This window comes from Malaya genurostris, chromosome 2 (assembly GCF_030247185.1).
Source record: "Malaya genurostris strain Urasoe2022 chromosome 2, Malgen_1.1, whole genome shotgun sequence".
Classification (NCBI taxonomy): Eukaryota; Metazoa; Arthropoda; class Insecta; order Diptera; family Culicidae; genus Malaya; species Malaya genurostris.
This window is the reverse complement of record NC_080571.1, coordinates 217,185,574-217,201,750: the sequence shown is the minus strand read 5'-3', so window position 1 is coordinate 217,201,750 and position 16,177 is coordinate 217,185,574. Positions and strand designations below refer to the sequence as shown.

General features: G+C 34.9%; 1 protein-coding gene across 5 annotated transcripts in view; it reads right to left on the bottom strand.

The window, feature by feature from the left end:
* Nucleotides 1-16,177, bottom strand: part of LOC131427563 (dual specificity tyrosine-phosphorylation-regulated kinase 2) — a 303,588-nt gene that overhangs the window by 72,596 nt on the left and 214,815 nt on the right. The gene's annotated exons all lie outside the window — the stretch shown is intronic.

Genomic DNA, 16,177 nt, shown 5'->3' with positions numbered 1-16,177 from the left:
CTCGACACAAAATAACCGCTCAAGTGTCATATTTCAATCAAAAGTTAAAATATATCACGAAATTGTTCACAGCCTCAATATTGAATCAAACTGTATTTTACTGTTTTCGACTGTAATTTCCACTTGGTTAGTAAGTGCGTTTATATACACCACAAACCAGCCAAGCAGATGTGTGCTTCTGTTGCTCAGTCGGGTCCCTCTCAGTATAGACTAACAGCTCCCTGTTTCATCTAATTTGTAGGGACGTTACCTTAAAAAACCAAATTGAAAGCAAATTCAGTAGCTTAAAATTTTATCTGGAAGATGTATAGTTGAACTGAAAAAACGTATCTCCAGCAAGCAGTCTTAGTTTTATTTATTCTACTGTCTAATTTAAAACTGATATACGCGGTCGTTCTATTTTTTGGATGTTCGAAACACGAGTAAATCGCTGCGTGGGCTGCCAGTTTTTCTTGTTATAATTTCCAGATTTAACTTATAAAATTGACATAAATTCTACATCTAGAACTGGAACACTCCTGAACATTCCCTTAGCCACTAAAATCACTATAATTATTTTATATTTCTGCTTAATTCGCCTTGCTCTACATTGGGAAATGATTGAACATTTGTTGGAAATCAAACTAGTATTCAAAAACCCGCTCGGTTCGTTGGTCCTTTATTCATCCTAATAATTAGCAATGGCGGCAGCAATCAAAGCAAAATATTGCACTATTATACTTTCCGGTTTAAAATATCAGAATTCTTGCTAAAAAGGACCTAATGCCAAATATGAGACAACACACGAAATTTTTAGAACCAGTTTGGAATCATTTCGACGTGTTTAGGTCGTTTTCGATACCTTTCGTTTTAAATTTAAAATTTTACTGTAAAGTTATTTGGTAAACTTAAAAAAAACATAACAAGAATTGTTACTATTTAGGCATTAGCCCTTCTAAAAACAAAATACAGAGCCAGAGATGCCCACAGATGCCATTTATACAGATTTATCTGTATTGTATCTGTTTTGTAATTTAATACAGATTTTTACAGGATCATAAAAAGTGAGAAGTAAAAAATCAGACTTTTCTCTCTGTGTATTCAATAATATTTGCTTGCAGTGATTCTTTGAAAGTTTATCTTTTAACATAATTTTATTATTAAAATTTCATTTTATTAGAGAAATAGAATATAGAACAGATATAGACTTTTTATGCAAAGCAATACATATTTTCTATGAAAATATCTGGCATCTCTGTGCACAACCGATGAAACACGTGCACACTTAACAGCGTTATGTTGACATATTAGGTTTTGCACGATGACGAGACAAATGAATTGCCGATGAATCAAGTTCATCTTTGACAGCTGCCTGTTTTTTTTTTGTTTTGCGACTGCAAATTAAAAATTGAAAAATGACGAAAAAGTGTCTGTTAAAAACGTGTTCCACAGTGAAAAGAACTAAAAAGATTGCCCTGTAGGCGTTTCCAGCATCAAGGAGCGATATTTGTATACAACGAGGTCTCTTTTTACGCGGGGGATACGTACCGCGTAGAAAAAACATCGTAACTTCGGAAATTCGCGTAAAAAAAACCTACAAACTAAAGAAAAAAAATTGTTTGATGCCAGATATCTTAGAAATGCATGAAACGATCTGGTGTAATCTCAAAAAAATTTTTTTTTGAAAACCGACTTTGGGACAGAAAAATTTTGAGACTTCCAAAATCGAATTTGGAAAAATGACACAAATACCAAAAAAAATACCGCGTAACTTCGGAAATCCGCGTATAAAGAAACCCCAGTGGAAATCTGTTTAGTGTGAAGTGACTTGCAATTTTTAAATTCAAATGATGAAGCTCTGATGAATTTTTAAACTGCAAACAAATACATGGCGACTGTCAAAAAAAAGTCCATTCTGTTCATTTTTGTGAGGTTATGTTATGTTCGTGCAAAACCTAATTAGGTTTTGCACGAACATGACATAACCTTACAAAAATGAACAGAATGAACTTTTTTTGACAGTCGACGTGTACTTGTTTACAGTTTAAAAGTTCATCAGAAGTTCATAGTTCGAATGTAAAAATTGCAAATCGCCTCACACTCAACAGATTCATACATATATCGCTCCTTGATGCTGGAAACACATACAGGGCAATCTTTTTAGTTGTTTTCACTGTGGAATACGTTTCTAACAGGCACTTTTTCGTCATTTTTTTCAATTTTTAACTTGCAGTCGCAAAACAAAACAAGTACACGCCAACTGTCAAAAATGAACTTGATTCATCGGCAGTTCATTTGTGTCGTCATCGTGCAAAACCTAATTAAGTTTTGCACGATGACGACACAAATGAACTGTCGATGAATCTAGTTCATTTTTGACAGTTGCCGTGTGTTTGTTTTGTTTTGCGACTGCAAATTAAAAATTGAAAAATGACTAAAAAGTACCTATTAAAAACGTGTTCCTCAGTGAAAAGAACTAAAAAGATTGCTCTGTATGCGTTTCCAGCATCAAGGAGCGATATTTGTATAAATCTGTTTAGTGTGAGGCGACTTGCAATTGTTATATTCAAACGATGAACCTCTGATGAACTTTTAAACTGTAAACAAATACACGTCGACTGTCAGAAAAAGTTCATTTTGTGAGGTTATGTCATGTTCGTGCAAAACCTAATTAGGTTTTTTATCGTGACGTCACAAATGAACAAGAATTCATCCTTGACAGTTCAGCGGTACTGGTTACAAACAAGCTTAAACAAAATCGAGAATCACTTCTCAAACAATCATCTTTTCACTTCACAACTAGCCACTTTTATTCAACAAATATCTGAAAAGAATCGTTAACAAATGTTTTGAAACTCTATTTAGGCGATATGGACCGTGAACGTTCTCATCCGTTTGTCAACAGACAAACAAACAAAAAAGTCTGTTTACAAACAGTACCGCTGAATTGTCAAAATGTGTTCATCCGATTGAGGTTAGCAGAGACGGTAAAAAACTCAATAGCGGAAAGAAACAAGTGCCACTAGATTTGCCACAATGGTTATTTCATTAGTATTTAATACGCTCATTCTGGTAATATTCGAAGCCGAAACCGTTTTATTAAAGTGTAAATATCAATAATAGAATTAAGCTAATGTCACGGATACCAAAAACAAAATATTTGTTGATGATAATTTGAAAAAGAAAAACAATATTTTTTGTAGCATCATGAGAAAACTTGGCTATTTTGCGAAACCAAATGAGATGAAAATAAAGCGAAATCAAGTGAACTAAGTGTTAAACTTGCATCTCATATTTTTGAAGAGTTTTATTGCTTGTCGGGTAGTTTTTGAAAGTTTAATCGATAATTAAACAAGTGGAAGTAAATATTACTAATTATGAAGTCATCCAGCATTCAATTGTAATGTAATTGTGCGAAATAGTGATCTTGTTTTGAGACGAACCGATTAGTAGATATTCAAAAAACATGACGAAATGTAAATCTTGAGACGAAAATGTGTCCTAAATTGAAAAGGGAGTTTGTTTTAAATGAAAAAACCTGTTTTAATCCACCTAGTGGTGTAATGATGCCTTTCTCATGTATAGTACTGTGGTATTCTATTCAAAAAAATTTCTTCGATTTATGAAAGAAACCAAGGGATTGCTTGTGCATTAAGTAGTATAACATACAGAATGAAACAGTACTTTGCTCGCGTAGGTCATCCTTAAGAAAACGAAGTTGGTTCACTATTATATGCACTTCCGGCACCGGAACCCGAAAACTGGTATAATCGAAGTCGATTCGTACGGCCACCAACTAACATGACGTTCAAACTCTACTAGTTTTTATTGAAATTTTGAAAATTTTATGCAATTTTAGTATTAAGTAATTTTTGGTGGGACCATAATACCATTTGACCCTAATATTGACGGTTTTGAGTCCAGTTTGCAACATTTTTTACGTTTTTTGTTTCACCGGTTTAAGTGACGGTGTAAATATTGAACACACTTTACCCCATAACTCCGGAACCGGAAGTCGGATCCGGATGAAATTCAGGAATTCCGTATGGGATCACCTTTCATTTGAATCTAAGTTTGTCAAAATCGGATCAGCCATCTTCGAGACAACCTAGTGAGATTATTTGACACATACACACACACACAGACATTGCTTAGCTCGATGAACTGAGTCGAATGGTATATGACAATTTTTACTAGTTGGTTTTTCAAGTGGTTGCATAACCTTTCTATATGAGAAAGGCAAACACGAACGACGAAGAACTTTAAACCATTTCTTACAATGGGAAAGTGTGACAATAGTTCAAATAATCATTTTAAAACATTTCACAGTTTGGTTCAGGCACGTTGTAAGATACTATTCTTGTTCAAAGTAATGAGGTGAAGGGATGAGATGGAAATAGGAGCTCAGATGAAATAGGGAGCCGTTACCCTATATATTTTATTTTATTTCAATATATTTTATGTCATGGAATATGTTGTTTCACGTGAATTTGTGTGAACAGTGATGCTCCATTTATGTACATTTTATAAGATGCCAATTCACAGGGTTTTTTTTTCAAATTGTGTCCAGTTTTTGATTTTCATGAGGATTTGACTTTCGGTTCCGCAGTTATAGAATGATGATTGTTAAACATATCATTCCGTTCGTATGATTAAACAAAAGTCCGAGTTCTTTGAATTTCATGTTTGAACATTGTGTTATTAGCTTGCATGCGAAAAATACATTCCCTTTTCTAAAACCCAGCATTGAGTCGAATCGGCCTCTCCATACGTGTAACACCAATGATGTACCATACTGCCCTCTCAGCAGGTGGCTCTGTTATGTTGGTCCTTGAGCGCTTGTTGAACAACATGCTGCACGAAATATCCGTTCAGTTTGCTGGAACGGTTTGTTATTGATTTTTCTCTTGCAAAAACAGTGTGAAAATTGTAGTATTGTACAGGTATGTAGTGTTAGTTTTAAAAAATTAGTGGAAAAAACTTCGGAAATTGTCCAGTAAAACTAGTCCAGCGGGGCTCCAATTCCTCATATTAAAAATGGCTCAACAATGGACCTCTGTCTGCCGGGTTTGTTGAACGAAAAAACGGCATTCGCTTCAAGGATCTGTTTCAAAATCAGCAAACGAAGGTCCCGTGTTGGCCTCCCGTTGAACGATGATTGGACGTTCATTGAACCAACGAGTATTGGACCAACGAAGGACCACCGTTGAACGTTTTTTTTCTAAGAGGGTGAAGATCAGTAGAAAAGTCTACCTTGATTTTCTCCCTTTCCTCCGTTTTAATTTCTGGAACAGCTCTTAAGCCAAATCATAATTTCGTTAGGCAAAAATTCTTTATTATGCTCAGCCTTCATGAATGTTATATTTTGCATACATTAATTAAGTGATCTCGTACCGCCTAGTGTAATCATATGAGTCACTGTTTTACTCTCCAAAGCCCAAGATGCTATAAAGCGCTTTTTATGGAAATGAAATTTTTATCGGCATACATCTAGGCGCTTGGCAAACCCCTTTATGCGAGCAGTCGAGCACTTTCGCTGTCGTTGGTGCGTTCATTCCCTCTCAGCAGGCCGTTCAATTTTGTTGATTTTTGATCGCTTGTTGAACGATATATTGCACGAAATATTCGTTCAATTTGCTGGAACGGTTTGTTGTTGTTTTTTCTCTTGCAAAAATAGTGTGAAAATTAAGTTTTACCTTTACATAGAAAGAAAATTTGTTGTTATTCTACGTGAAGTAGAAGTATTGTGCAGGTATGTATTGTTAGTTTAAACAAATGAGTGGAGAAAACTTCAGAAATTCTGCAGTAAAACTAGTCCAACGGGGCTCCAACTCCTCATGTTAAAAAAGGCTCAACAATGGACCTCTGTCTGCCGGGTTTGTTGAACGAAATAAATGGCATTCGGTTCAACGCCCTCTCAGCAGGCCGTTCAATTTTGTTGATTTTTGATCGCTTGTTGAACGATATATTGCACGAAATATTCGTTCAATTTGCTGGAACGGTTTGTTGTTGTTTTTTCTCTTGCAAAAATAGTGTGAAAATTAAGTTTTACCTTTACATAGAAAGAAAATTTGTTGTTATTCTACGTGAAGTAGAAGTATTGTGCAGGTATGTATTGTTAGTTTAAACAAATGAGTGGAGAAAACTTCAGAAATTCTGCAGTAAAACTAGTCCAACGGGGCTCCAACTCCTCATGTTAAAAAAGGCTCAACAATGGACCTCTGTCTGCCGGGTTTGTTGAACGAAATAAATGGCATTCGGTTCAACGGTCTGTTTCAAAATCGGCAAACGAAGGACCCGTGTTGGCCTCCCGTTGAACGATTGATTGGACTTTCATTGGACCAATGATACAACGTATTGGACCAATGAAGGACCACCGTTGAACGTTTTTTTCTAAGTGGGCGGTCTGTTTCAAAATCGGCAAACGAAGGACCCGTGTTGGCCTCCCGTTGAACGATTGATTGGACTTTCATTGGACCAATGATACAACGTATTGGACCAATGAAGGACCACCGTTGAACGTTTTTTTCTAAGTGGGTTTTCTGTAGGTACCTGCACGGTCTGTTTAAAATATGCATTCGAAACAACAACAAACATCAAACGAAACGAAAAACACTAGTCCGTGTACACATTCGCTGCGAGAGTGTATGTGTGTGTGCTTCATGCTTATTTAATAGCTCGCTTGCTCTCGACGGACGCTCTAGCTTTTATCAGGTCTTAATTGCAGTTGTCCATGAATCTGATATTGAGTCGTACTGGAGGGTGGTGTTGTTTTTTTTTGTTGTGCTACATAAATACGCACGATTTCCGTGGATAAAAGTACAACACGACGAGTGGCAAGCGTATTAGCAACAACTTTGAGAACAACAAAGGCAACGAGCTCAAGTAAACGACTTTTTCCCGCGATTCTACAACTGCAACAGCTTCGAGTATGGTACAAGTCGTCGGTGGTGATGCGGGAAAGAAAAGTACACGATGAGAGAAACAGAGAAGATAGCAGGTACATTAATTACCGCAAAATTGCAATTTTCATTGGTAATTCAACACCTGTTACCGGTGGCGGCAGCAGCGATGCATAATTAATCCGTAGCACGAGGTAGACTCTATCAATCAGGAGGTTGATTTTATTGTAAACTGATCACTGGCCCACTGTGCCGGAAAGGAAGCACACACCTGAGACAGGTAATTAATTGTTAGGCTACTGGTGCCGTTGACGATGTTTACAAAGCGATCGGCTAAGTGGAATTTTATACTGATAATGTTTTCATTAGCATTTGCTATTTATACAACAACTTTTTCAAAGTTTTTTATGCATTTTACAATACCGGTTCAACTAGAGAAAAATCGTGTTTTAAATTGATCGTAAACTTAAAGTTTATTTATAGATTGGTACATTGTTTTGCAGATTACAATATATGATGAGATCTTATGGCGTTTTCGTTTTTAATTTGCACTACACCGGTGCAGTGCTACACTGAGGCATGAATAAACGAACAAAAATGACGAAAACATAAACAGTAACCATTGACTACAATTAACGATTCCATTGCACAGAGCTACACCAAACTTTCAATGAGTGCTACACCAGTGGTATCGGTGCAGAAAAAGTGTAGCACTGGTGTAGTGCAATTGGCAAAAACGAACGGTTTCAGTGCAGCTTTCGCTACACCAGTGTAGTGCAATTTAAAAACGAAAACGACATTAGTAGTAAAATGTCCTCAAGCCGGTATCTTATAATAATACTGTTGACAAACTATGCTGATATAATAGCAAATTTATAGAAGGCAACATCTCAATGAAAAATTACAGGGTTGTATGCAAGTCTCAATCGAGCACAATTAGGGGAGATCGGGGCTAGTCCGGACATGGGACTAAACCGGACCGTTCAAATATATTATAAACCAGCAATTATTTCGCTCCATGGATTGATTTTATAAACGCGCTTTCATGTGACAGATAGACGTGAGTTAACTTAATGACACTGAGTCAATTCAGTCTGGCGTCCATCGTGTTCGTTTTTTACTGAACTTTTTTTGAAAACTTTCCAAATGTTTTGGGTATATTCGATTTCTGTGCATTGTAATGATGTTCTGATGAGTTCCTTCAAATGTTTATTACGTAATGATGTTCTGATAAGTTCCTTCAAATGTTTATTACGTGCCAGGATTACCACCTCGGATGCATTCCTTACCCGGGAATATATTTTTATGAAAAAATTCTTGAATTTGGAGAGAGTTATTCATATAACATATTATGCAATACTTGCGTTGTAACACCTAATGCTGAAGTTGTAACTGAGTGCTAATTATACCTTATTATTATCCATTTGTATGGAATGTATATAACTAACTATAGATCTAATTGCTAGATATTTAACATTGTGTGGGAGATGCGCATTGTTTTATCTAAGTGAGTTTATCTTTTGATTAACAACAATGTTTCAATCGATGAATAGTCAGCATATTAGAGGAGACGTATGGCTCATGATTTGTGGAATCTGATTTCCCATTGAGGGAAAGCTTTACATAGTATACTATGATATACACACACGCAAAACACAACTAGCAGAAATGTTCACAATGTCTGTTATACTTTATTACTCTAACTTTCTATTTGAATTTGTTTTAGCGATTAAGTTTCGTTCAAGTCAAACTGACTAATTCAGAATAAGTCTTGTTTTCAAGTTTTCCAACATCAGCCATCATCCATTCCAACATTCCAAGATCAGCAAAATGTTTTCGATTAGACTACTCTCGAAGTATATTTTTCCAATTCATTGCTTGTTTCACCATATAAAATTTTGTTGATTGCACAGTCGATCAAAAGTTCATTTTTACGCTCTTAATTGAAAACGTGGATTTCAAATGATAGGCGCCATTTTTTGAAAATTTTATGTATGTGATTGATTACCCCTAAAAGTGAAATAAAAAAATATTATTTCAGCTCAGGATCAACATAGGGGTTAAATCACTTCGACAAAGTTGTGCAAAAAGTTATTTCAAACAAATTTGTAGAAAATATTGTTCTCGTAACGTGAGTAGAATTCATGTTTTAATGCATTTTCTGGAAATTGTTCCCTAAGACCAGTATTTGTAACAAAACGTGTAAAACTTTAATTTCTATAATTGTTTTATGTTATACAAAGTTTTTCATATTTAAAACCTACACAACTTTCTCAAATACAATACAAACTATGTCGCTATCTTTTCAGTTTAATGATATAGAGCAATTTTTTTTTTTTTTTTAAATAACTATTTATTGGAATATGAGTTAAAATTAAATTAAATTATTAAGATTTAAATTGGGTGTTCAGCCACAAGTGGTGACTTTTCAGCCCTGTTGTATATATATGATTTGGTTATTACCATGAAGACATCATTTGCTTCCGCAATTCTGAGATTTTTGTGTAGGGAAAATTCTAAACCTACTTGTATTGTGTAATGGGGAAAAGGAACTTATATACTAACTTACTAACTAATACAGAGAGCGAATCGATTCAATTGAAGATTGCATCGATTTTTGTCGGAATTTGCTTATAATATTATTTGACATTACATCTAATGGTTCTATATTTGTGAGTCTGTGTAACTCATTTGTACTAAACCAGGGAGGACGCTTCAGAATCATTTTCAGAATTTTATTCTGAATCCTTTGAAGCGTTTTCTTCCTGGTGGAACAACAGCTTGACCAAATTGGTACCGCATAAAGCATGGCTGGTCTGAAAATTTGTTTATAAATTAACAATTTGTTCTTAAGACAGAGCTTAGAATTTCTGTTTATAAGAGGATATAAACATTTAATATATTTATTACACTTTGCCTGGATTCCTTCAATGTGATCCTTGAAAGTGAGTTTTTTGTCATACGTTAAACCTAAGTATTTAGCTTGATCAGACCATGTCAATTCCAAGCCATTCAATTTGAGAATGTGATTATTGTTTCGTTTAAGAAAAGAAGTAGAGCAATTTTTAATGTTACCACCTCGAATGCATACCTCGTTCGGCAGTAGTTTAAAGAAAAATGATCATGCAATTGAAGGGAGCTTTTTAAAAAAAACGTAGCAGTACCTAATGTTGGAGACGTACTTGAGAATTTTTTACACCACATTATTCACATTTTGTTAGGTGTGTATGTATTTCATTAGTCTTCTATTTACCAAAAGATCTACGATGCGTAGGAGATACTCATGGTTTTGTCTAAGCTGGCTGATTCGCGTCTTGGCAATATTTTTTCGTCCGATGGGTATTTAGTGACTGAAGACATTTAGCTCTCAAACTATGTGAACTGATTCCGCAGCAGATTAAACGTTTTACCTAATTTGTTACTTATTGTGTTATTTACCGAATTCTTCAATCTATTCGAGAAGGAAGAAATAATCTAAATATAAATCAAGTATGTTGTACTTTATTTCGTTAAAATTACACGAAACCAATTACCTTTGCTTAATCATAAAATCTTAATCAAAATTGAATACAGACAAAGACATTTTCAAAATAAATATTTTTTGCCATTGTATGCAGAATATGCTAAAACTTTCTTATACATACTCTGTAAACTAGTAACTAACAAAATGTAGTCGCCATTTATTAACGTTTTTCTCCTGATAATATTTCCATGTTAGAATTCCACTGTGATCGTCCTGTTTTTCTCTCGGGACTCAACTACAAGAGCGATAACAAATGGAATTATCTTTATTCATTCTTTAGCATTTTCATCTTCTGCTTTTTTAACTTTCAATTAGTGATAGTTGTGCTAACATTTACCAGCTAAAGTAAACAACCTTTATTGTGAGCAGAATGCATTACCTTCTTGAACAATATAGACGGCGTAGTTTCTAGCGAAGATGGATAGACGAAGTAACCATATGCATTTAAGAACTTGTGTTATAAAAATTATAAATTGTGTAGCATAAATATTAGAAATGAGATTCCATTGTTGTGTTTCATTCTTTAGCGATCCTAACGAATTCTCAGATCTTGTTTTTCTGAATGTTTCTGAGATATCCGGTGAACATGATTTTTGTGTTTGTAGTTTTTTAACAAAGATTTTACTCCGTGCAAACTTTCTTTTTTTTGTCAGTTATGTATGCTACGCAACGAAACATGAAGAACAGTTTTAGGCAAAATTAAGAGGCACTCGTTGTAAACAAAATTTTGTTGTTGACTCACAATTGACTCAATTGACAATTTATCAAATATTGCGCTTGGTTTGTGGAAAGCGAGTGAGACTCTTTTGCAGTTTTTATCACCATTTTCAATTCTTCCAAAAACCGGATTCAGGTGACCGAAGTAACCGAAGCTGGTTTGTTTGCCAGCAACAAATATGACCAACAAATTGGAACAGTTTTGAAACTAGTTAAACCTAGACTTACTATCTCATGCTTTATTTCGATTAAACCAATTAGACAAAATCTAACAAACGAAGCTAACCTGCGTTTTTGTCACTTCTGCATATGTAAGTCAAGCTAAACAGCATGAATCAGCAGCATAAAACATGTAGTAGGATCATTACTTTTATTATTATTATTGACATCATTACACCACCGACACGGTATTACTGCACTATTGGTTGTGAAAATTGCATATTTTTTCAAATAAATTTGAATTCAATGACATTCGTTTATTCTTTCAATCGCACTTATCATAGAATAGCTAAAAATTTTATCAACCGCATCACCGTCTTTTACCAATATCACACACCATTAGCAGACATCCGTCACCGTTTCGCCCACAAACAAACAAGCTCTGCAAACTAAAACTTTTGTTAAATACATACACACATACACACACGGACACACATAGACATTTGCTCAGTTCGTCGAGGTGAGTCGAATGGTATATGACATTCGGCCCTCCGGGCCTCGGTTAAAAAGTCGACTTTCACAGTGATTGCATAGCATAGCATTGAGAAAGGCAAAACAGCTAATAATATTAACATACATACTGCAATGAATAATAATTATAACTATAAGAAAAACATGTCAAAGCATCACAAAGCGTGCTATTTAGCTTGAGTATCATACACAGAAGTAACAGGAGTGCAGGATTTGACTACGCCAATTCAAACGCACAATTGAAACGCTGCGTCAAATGCTGCGCTCCAGTTACCTCTTTAAATCAAATTCATGTCAAATAGCGTTTCATTGGGTTTAATCTAGATAGTGCATGAACATCATCATCAGCATCAACCAGCTGGAAGTAAAACAAAGTCGCTATAATCACTATTTGGTAAGGTATAATTTTTTACTAATTTTGCACTGCGTGTTGATATTGCGCAGCGAAAACCGTAAAATTAACTTTATCAATTGGATTACGATCCAATCTGATTATTTTCATAAAACCTTCTTCTAGCATTCATTTCCTTTCATCTAGTATTAATTTTACTGCAGTGAAACAACAGCTTGCGAAATAGAATACGGTTTGTATCAAAGGAGAACATGTGTTAAAACTTCGTAAACCGTGCCGTAACGAAACCGGCATTTTTCCCAACTCCGGTGATAAAGACTGTTAAACGAGCATTCCGGAAAGTTACAAATTGACAATTTTCCCCAATTTGAGTACCCTCATGCATATAAATTGATAAAAATCATTGATGTACAAACTCCTTTCATATTCCTTATCACCCATCACTAAACTCACCAAAGATGCAAAATTTGCAATTTTCCACGATTTTAAAAGTCTCATTGACACGCGTTATCCTTAGTTTAAAATTACTGTAGGATTACTGTTGTCACTAATTTTCACGCCCCTCACTGGGATCAACGATTTTAGACGTAAATCAATCGGCACTCATGTCTGATTTTGCTCATCTGTGATTTTCTTCCAAAATGCTCAAAGCTGATCGAATCGTCCAGTAATTTGATCTTACAGGAATCAGTGAAAATAGTTGCTCAAAATCATTACCGATCAGTATTGATTTTGATCGATATGATTCAAAGATCACTGATCAACTGATCTTAAAAAAATTAGATCAGTAGTGATCTTTATTGGGAAAGATCACAATCGATCGTCTTTGCTAGAGATTACGATTAAATGATTGTTTGTTCTTGATTTTTTGCACTTTGAATGGGATAACCGGATAAAATCTTAGCCGATACTTTCAGAGCAAATATGTTGATTTTTGCATGGAAACTTTCTAAGCGTTTCTCTTGGCTGCGGAATTCATTCCACATATTGAATGTTATGTATTTTGTTGAACAGATTCAAAGCAGTTTGCTGTATTATTTAAGCGTATGCGCTTGCACTCCACTTTTTAACTTACATGTTGTTTGAGATCTAAAAGATTTTTTGCGTACTGGATATTGATGACGAACCTTTCATTTTAATGTAATTGTATAGAATTCAGATATATTTTTATCTTGACGAATTAGGCTCGATAATATATGTCTATTAAAATATTTTTCGGAATCAAAATTCATAAAAGCGTCAAAAATTACTTCAATTATCGATATTTTCAGGTTTAAAAAGTAGTTTAATATAATTAAAATTACTTACGTGATTACTATATTTAATTCTAGATCATATTTGAATGATTTTTTTGTACCACGCAAACAATTTTAAATGAATTTTATGGTGGTGTTGAGCAAGATCGCATCAGGATTTTCAAGAGTAGATAAAAAAAACTTTAGAATGATTGAATAGCTACAGATATTTTTCCCCTTTGAAACTCTAATTATTAACAATTGTGCCGTACGCCAAGGAAAGTAATTGAACAAGTCTCAGAAAACACAACTTCCAAAAAATGTAGGGTTTAATATTATTACAAAATTGTATGAATATGACATTGTGTTCGGGGACTTGTCGGAGAGTTAATTAGCACAAGTTGCTACACCTGTTCTCATGCAAATGGAGCACTCGAACTCCGTTCTTGGCTAAATGCGCTGAGAACGAACGGACCGTTGTACATCAATTTCTGCCGCGGTACTTAAATGCGCTAATTTTTGTTTTGTTACCCATTTTTTTAATTCACGGTGTTCGGTTTTCTGATTCACAATCGGAAATCTTGATTCACATTTTCCTGCGCAAAATGGGCTTATTTCCACCTCTGGTTCATTAATTTCAACATACAAAAAAAAAAAGAAAAACAATCCCCAAAAGAAAACATCACGACTAAGGACAATTATTCAAAGTGCTTTTCAACGCCTTTATCTGAAGAAAAAAAGCAGATATTTGTAAGTTTATAAGAAAAGCAGATAGCCTTTTAATTCACTTATCTTTTTACGAAATATACACGGAACCACCCGCGATCCCATTTCAACCAGTATATTAGTTGATTTTCTGAATTCGATTTGTTAAAATTTGGTACAACTAATCGATTGTTGTTTTAACTAAACTGTCATTTTTGTTTTTCGATTAGCAGAAACGATGGTTGAAACAACTAATTTAACTGTTTGGAAAAAAATGCTGTCAATTAGTGAGGACACATACCTTTCAATTTCAACCAATATTTTAGTTGAAATAACTGGTGTTGTTATTGAAACAAAATTCTGTTATTTGAAAAATAAATCGGTTTTATTTGTTTTAGTCATTGCAAATAGTTGAATCAATTCGAACAATGTTATTGATTTGCGAGAATTTTAGTCAATTTATATGAGCTTGGGTGCATCAACCGCTGGGAATTGGAATTTTACTACGGCAATTCAAACGCGCCATTCAATCGCAGCGCGTTCTGTGTGTTTGAAACCCTTCGCTCCTGTTACTTTCATCAATTAAATTCATGTCAAAAAGCGTTTTATTGCTAATGCATGAACATCATCATCGGTATCAAACAGCTGGAAGTAAAACAGTCTGCTGGAAGTAAATCAATGATCGAATTTGAAGCATAAAATTTTTGCGCATACCTGAAAGATTACGAGACGATCATTCATTAACATTTTCTAATTTGTCACCAAATCTTTATCATCTTAAACAAGGTTAACTTTATCACAACACCGCTGTTAGATAAACACTTGTTATCATGAATTTCTCAAATCGAATAAACACAATTTCACCAAACGCTTTAACCATCGATGTTGTTTTCATTGACATTTTGAAGCGACGCGAACAGATTTCAACTAAAAAAGTTGTTGATTTTGCATTGCAATTATTGTTTTGCTTTCAACTGTCTCCGGCATTTGACAGCATTCAAAACAACATATTTTTCAACTACTTGAATATATGCAAATCAAAAACCATATTGGTGGAATCAAAAATAAATTAGTTAAATCAACTATCGCAAAAATCAAAAACTGCGATATCGCAATTTTATGATCGAAGGGTTCTCCGTGTAAAAATCTTATTCCTTCATCAAGCAATGTCGACGTGGCGCCTTGCAAAACCGACAAGAGACGTCAGATGACAAATGTCTTACCGAATTTCAGTAAAAGCTAACACACTGTTCGAAATCTCGGAAAACGGATATGCTGATTTCGGTATATTTTTTGTTTACTGACAAGTTCAGCATGATATTATGTCAAACTTCGGCAAAAAGACGCACTCTACCGAGATATCAGAATATTACTTCAACGAATTTAGGAAAAAAATGCATGTGGGTTACCGAACAATCAGTCAAATGTTCAATCTAGTTTGGTATTTCAATGTGCCGAGATCGAGAATCTATTTTGAAGTGTGTAGCTTCGAAAATCCTATGCCATTAGCAGAACGTCTCGGTGACGAGAGTGCGAAGGGAACAATTTAGTTAAATTAATAAAACCAATTAGATACTACGGGCTTCTCGTCTAGTATCAACACTACGTGCTCGTACTACAGGCGTTAGTTGCAAATTAACGCGGATCTAATTGCACTGAAATTGAATCATTTACCGGCTCTCGCCAACCGCTGAATCTATTCGTTACTATGTTGGAACATGCAGAAACTTGTTTGAGGCTTGGCGCTTTCTGTTCGTATTTTGCCTGTTGGTATCGAACTGGTTGCGAATTAACGAACACACGCACATACACACATACACACATTAGTGGCGGCATATGTGGCGTGCATTGCTGATAAAGCATTCAAAGGCTTATTTTTCAAACGACGCTAAAAGTCTGACTCCGTTCTCGGACAACTCGGCTGGTGGTCGAAGTTTCTATGCTATTAAATAAATACTAAACGCTGACAAGTCATTCATCAACGGTTGCTTTATTCTACCCGCTCCTGCTGCTGGCAAACGACGAATGTAGAACCTAAGGCGAAAAAACGGCCTACTCGAGCTATTGAGTGGCT